Source organism: Macadamia integrifolia, unplaced genomic scaffold (assembly GCF_013358625.1).
Source record: "Macadamia integrifolia cultivar HAES 741 unplaced genomic scaffold, SCU_Mint_v3 scaffold2760, whole genome shotgun sequence".
Taxonomy (NCBI): Eukaryota; Viridiplantae; Streptophyta; class Magnoliopsida; order Proteales; family Proteaceae; genus Macadamia; species Macadamia integrifolia.
Genome location: NW_024868944.1, coordinates 61027 through 67511, shown reverse-complemented (window position 1 = coordinate 67511; position 6485 = coordinate 61027). Strand labels below are relative to the sequence as shown.

The 6485-nt window shown below is 39.4% G+C and overlaps 1 pseudogene; it reads left to right on the top strand.

The window, feature by feature from the left end:
- LOC122067214 overlaps nt 1–2654 on the top strand; it is a 4413-nt pseudogene extending 1759 nt beyond the window's left edge.
- The last annotated feature ends 3831 nt before the right edge of the window (nt 2655–6485 follow it).

Genomic DNA, 6485 nt, shown 5'->3' with positions numbered 1-6485 from the left:
GAGGGGTGGATGAGGAGGTGGACTTGGATCAAGAGAACAAGGTGATTGGCTGATTGTAATTGATGATCTTATAGGTTTTTACACATTCACCGTACAACTCTTAATTTGAGAGGGGAGGGAACACAAAAATCTTCTACGGGAGTAGCTTCAAACGGTTGGGGTGCGTGCTAGGCCCTCGCAGCCATTGGATTCTCATTGCCGCTGAATGTTTATCACAAATGATTTGAGGGGGAGGGGAGAGGAAGAAGAAGAAACCGTCAATAGAATTAGTAATAGATCTGGTTTTTCAGCCATGGCTCAAGATTGTATTTTTCATGTGCAAAAGAAGAATTAATTGTTCTAAGAAGGGAGCATCTCTTAAAATTTCTAATTATTGGAATGATGCCCTTTTTTTTTTTTTTTTCTCTCTTATGAAATAATTTGGGATTGTAATGATAAACCTCGATATCATTTTGATTCATGATGATATGATATTTGTGTAGCTATATGGTTTTTCCTTGAGGTTTCTGCTGATGGCAATGTCAAAAGGGTAGATCCTAAAAGCAAAGTAGTGTATAATCTTTTGTTTCGCTTGTGGCAATGCTGAAGGTCAAAATTAAGATCATTTGTCAGTGTAATGACTTATCTGGGAATGTCTAGACGTTAAGCCTATAAATTCCATATTCTTTAATGTTTAGAAAGGAGAATTAATTGTTGATGATTGAAATTTTAAAATGCAGGTAAAAACTCTAGCTTTTGGTTTGGAACAACTCCAAGATTGTATATTATGGATCTTGACAACATAAGGGACATTATGAGCAACAAGTTTGGTCACTTTGCGACGATCAAAAGAAATTGGCTCTCTCAGTTTTTTTTGACCGGACTTGTAATCTATGAAGGTGAGAAATGGGCCAAACACAGAAGGATTATCAACCCTGCCTTTCATATGGAAAAACTAAAGCTAGCTTCTATATCTTTGACATTTTGTTCTGATCCTTTAAATGCATATAATAAAATAGATTTACATCATTTTGAACAACAAAAGGGTTGAGGCTGAGGGAGATGAGAACTACCATTTTCTTTCCATGATTTAAAATCCCACATTATATATTGTTACATATTATGCGGTAACTTTTCCGTGTTATTGTGACGCTGATATAATGTATCTTCTTCTTCTTTGTTAACTTTCAAAGCAAATGTTATCGGCATTTTATACAAGCAGTAATGAGATGGTCAGCAAATGGGATAAACTCGTTACATCAAAACGGTCTAGTGAATTGGATGTGTGGCCAGAACTCCAAAATTTAACAGGGGATGTAATCTCTAGGGCAGCATTTGGTAGCTCTTACGAAGAAGGTAGACGGATATTCAAATTACAAAATGAGCAAGCTAAGCTCCTCATGCAGTCTTTGCAGACTACATTCATCCCTGGTTTTAGGTACAATTGATCTTTCTTATCTATATTTTTCTGAATCAATTCAAATAATTTGCCCTTGTCTATTGAGCATTACTAAGCAACAAACCGATATCCATTTTCAATTGCTTCAGATGTGTAGCAAAATTTTGATCCTTGTCCTTACCAATGTTATGTGTACTGTTTGCTGCCAACGAAAAGGAGCAAAAGAATGAAAGAAATTAACAGAGAAATGCGAGACCTTTTAATGGACATCATGAGCAAACGACAGAATACTATGAAGGTTGGAGAAGCCAACAACGATGACTTGCTAGGCTTGTTACTTGAATCCAACAATAAGGAAATTCAAGAAAATAAAGAAAAGAAGAATGTCGGGATGACCATTGAAGAGGTCGTCCATGAGTGTAAGCTATTCTACTTTGCAGGGTAGGAAACCACATCTGTTCTCCTTGTTTGGACGATGATTGTATTAAGTATACATCCGGAATGGCAAGGGCATGCAAGGGAAGAAGTCTTACAAGTCTTTGGAAAGAACAAACCGAATTTTGATGGACTAAGTCACCTAATTTTGATGGACTAAGTCACCTCAAAATTGTAAGTACTTTCTTGCGCATTAGTCTTAGATAATATACCACACATTAGATATATAAAGTCTATTACATTTAGAACATAGTTTTTCTAAGCTTTCTTCCCTTTCTCAATCCTGCATTTCAGGTCACCATGATTCTGTATGAGGTTCTTATATTATAACCACCAGTGTTATTTTTTAGTCGGTGTACATACAAGAACGTAAACTAGGAGAATTATCTTTCCCCCCAGGATTGCAACTAATGTTTCCTATAGTCCTAGTTCACCATGATCGTGAAGTATAGGGTGAAGATGCAGAAGAATTCAAACCAGAGAGATTTGCACAAGGGATTTCAAGGGCCACAAAGAATATGCATTGGGAAAAACTTCGCAATAATAGAAGAAAAGATGGCTTTAGCAATGATTCTACAACGATTTTCTTTTGAACTTTCTCCATCGTATGCTTATGCTCCTACCATTAAATTAACTCTTCATCCACAATATGGTGCTCAAGTCATTTTACATAAAATATAGAATCATCATCATAATCATCATTTGATCTATCATTAGAAACTTTCATTGTGATTATTTTGGTTGTTTAATTTTCTTCCCAATGTACCATGTTTATATATGTTTGAAAATCTACTCTTAGCAATGAAGGAGAGAATAATTGATGTTAAAACTATTTGTGATATCCAGAAGTCACAACAGAGATTCGAGTTGTTAATTTCCACGGTTTTTCCTTTTTAATTTGTCTGGTCTTGTTCAAACTCTGAAATTGGACGCATGGCTAATCTAGAGCATGTCCTCTCTATCCAATGATTGAAATGAAAACAACATTTGTTAACATGGCAGATTAGATACCTTGTGAGGTTTGGAAAAGTATCAAACCCTTAGGATAATAATATTTTACGTAATTTGACTAGTCATTGGTTTAATAGTAAAATGCAATACAAGTTTGAAAAAGATAAGGGAAAAAGAATCCTGAAAGATAGTTTTGCCCCTCCACTAGAATACAGAGGGGTGAAATGATTGCCTCAACCCCCGTAAAAGGTAGAAATCCCACCCATATCGATGCTTCTGTGTGTACTCCGCCCTTGTAATGGCGTAGGGGTCATGCTACCTTTCAAGGAATCTTTCCCAAAAAATAAGCACCATTAAGTTATAGTGCTAACTGCTCCCACTCTGTAATTGCAATTTTCACCCCACCAAAGTACCAGTTATTTTCTCATTTTATTGGAATACAATGAAAATCCATCCACCAATGGACATTTTCTAATTATGCCAATTTTTTTGGATTGAAGTCTCGAGTACTTTTCCCTATTTCATTTAGAAATCCAAATTTCCCCTTGAGTATTATATGCTGTTGGATCAAGTGGGTGCTTGGACTAGGTACCTTTTTAATTTCAATTTATTCATTTTTTTTTGTTCTACTTTGTTTTCTATAGAGTCCATCCTACATGGGATGCAAAATTTGAGAGTTATACCATTCAACTTTAGGTGATGTTAAGGGTAACAGTAAAACCCTCACATCATGAGAGTCTTGATGAAGGAGCATTACAACAGCCAATCAATGTCATTTTTTTTTTTTCTCCTTTCAAGAATGAAGCAACTAATTACTTCAAGGGAAGACAGCGAAAACCTTAGATGTCCTGGGCTGATTCTGTAAGGATTTACAAGAAACCGAGAAAGATGGATTCAGGAAATTGTGTGTGGTTTGAAGGCATCAACAAGTTGGTACATATTTGTCGGTTCTACATAGTTGGGAGTTAAGAACCAACCAATTATCACTATAAAGCCCAAAGCTAAGAGTAATAAGTTGATAGATTAATGGGCTTAATCGGTCTTACCAAGGAAAGTTCATGTGGAAAGTCCTAGATTTTAGTGTAGACACTGCAGTTTGTCACGCCAATATGTCCTCCACTTTCAGCTTGCAATTGGAGCCCTAAGCAGCCCCTAGGATTTTGTAATGTGGAAAATTATCATTTAGCCCTTAGGATGATTGGGAAGCCTAAAAATGATTAGAATACGATGAAATACATTGGGAAGCATATTTATATAATTTTAAGGCATCTCTTAATTTTACTTTTCCTTTTCCTTGTCTTCTCTTGGATCCATGTTGTCACACCCCACCTCTATTTATCTGAAAGCTGGTGACATGGATACGCACACGTGTCCACAATCCATCTGGGATCCACGATGCAGTAGTTTTTTTTGCTAAAAGTCAGCAAGTATATATATTAAAAATAAATAGAGTACAAGTTTAACGTCCAGGCATTCCTAGATGGATATAAATTTCAATTGTACAGTGGTACCAAGCTTCACCCACCTTCAGCATTGCATTCAGCAGGGGAGAATGGAAAAGCGCCACCTCATTAGAGGACCACCTTCGGCTTTGCCATAAGCAGCCACTCAAACAAGGAGAAAGCTGTAACATTCTTACTTATATCTGTATCGTGGTTTGAGCAAGGCATCCCAGCTAATTTCAAAAGAAACAAAGCCTGGACCACCCGGTTTGGGAAAAAAAAATGATGAGCTGCTACCCTGGTGTGCCGGAGGAGGCTAGAGCATTGGGAGATGGACAAGATCCGGATGGATCCCTACTGGTGGAACAAATAGAGTCAGTCTTACGGGAGGGCTGTTGGCAGTATTTTTCCCAAGATCAACGATCTCCCTGATCCTATCCATGCCGGTACCTCCACCAAGGTAATCATACCCCAAGATGCTTATGAAGATAGACTGGGAAAATACTGCTTTTCTCTGATCGGAAGAATTAACTTCGATACATTTTCTTCGATGCGATTAGACATGAGGCTATAGAAAGGTGGAATATCAAGGGGAAGGTGAAGATAGTTCCCATGGGAAAAGGCTATACCCTTTTCCAGTTTGAATCGGAGGCCGATAGGGCAACCATTTGGAGGCGTAGTTTGATCAAGCTGGGTGGGCAATATGTCAGATTTCAACAGTGGCGCCCAGATTTTAACATCCATGAGAAACAAGTGAATACGGCTTGGGTTTGGATTAGATTTCCTAACTTGCCGTTGGAGTACTAGCATGAGAAGGTTCTTTTAACAATGGCGAAGGCGGCTGGAAGGCCAATGGTGCTTGATCAATGCACTAAGAAAGTCATGTACGGGAACTTCGCTCGGGTATTGGTCGAGATGGAAATAGGAGGCATAAGGGTGAACGAGATTCAAGTGGAAAGACGGTAGCCAGGGACCTCAACCCTATTCTAGTTTAAACAGAAAGTTATCTATGCGGACATCAGGGGTCGTTGTGGTTTTTGCAAAAATCTTGGCCACACTATTGCTTCTTGCAAAGATAAGAAGACCGTTGATGCCAAGGAGGCTGAGCTGAAGAAGGAACCTAGAATACCAGGTGCAGTTTATGTGGATGAGGAGCCACATCGACCCACAGGTTTGGCTAGGCCCCTTGTTTGCTGAAGGTGAGGCCACTGTTGAGGGTGGTGATAGTGATAGTATGGGGCAAAGCCGCCCAACAAAGGGTGGAGCCTCCTCAGAGGGTGGTGAAGGGGATCTTGAACCATATTCAGAAGGTGATTTTGTGGATAGGATCTTGGAGGATATTACCTCTCAATCACGTAGACGTTCACCTTTGGGTGATCAATTGAGATTGCATTCCAGTAATAACACTCTTCCTTACATGGAAACCTAACCTAGATTAGAAGTTGTTCTGGATGTGAAGTGAGCAGATTTGGGAAGTAGACAGATGGCAAATCACACTTTGGAGCAACCCATCACCCATTTCCCTGCGGACTTGGGTATGGTCTCTGAGCTCGCCCCAGATGGGGGTACCTCTGCTGCTTCTTCACTCCAAGGGGCTATCCAACATGATGTTGGTCGCAGGAGCCAAAGACATGTCACTCGTGGAGGTGCGACCATTACTAGAGGGCGTGGGCTTGTGCAAACGAGACAGTCTCGCGATAGTGCAGGGGTTGACATTGTCGACATGGCTGCAAGGCAAAGAGAAGATGGTAATGATGGCTGGGTTATTTAGCAGAAGAAGAAAGGAAAGAAGGCTACAAAATCGGATTAGGCCCCTGTTAAGACTAATCTTTCTGCCTCCTCTCACATGTGATCATGCATGTTCTATTCTGGAACATTCACCGAATCAAGAAGGCTACCGCTAAGGTGACCTTAGGTAAATTAACTTGTGATCATGTGTTGGACCTGATTTGCATTGCTGAGCCAATGATTGACACTATAAAATTCCCAAGGTTTTTTTTAGTAAGCTTGGGTTTGAATCTGATTTAATTCACAATATTAGATGTAATAAGGAGCCAAATTTGTGGGTGGTCTGGAGAAGGAATATGATGAAACCCTTAGTATCTTCCATGTCTGACTAGCAGATCTCTCTTCAGATTGATTAGCAGGGGCGCTGGATTGAAATCTCTGTATTCCATGCTAGGTGCCTCAGAGAGGATCGCAGAAGCTTGTGGATGGATTTGATGGCTGGTTCTTCAAGTAGCCCTAGAATGATCTTAGGAGATTTCAACGCAACTCTC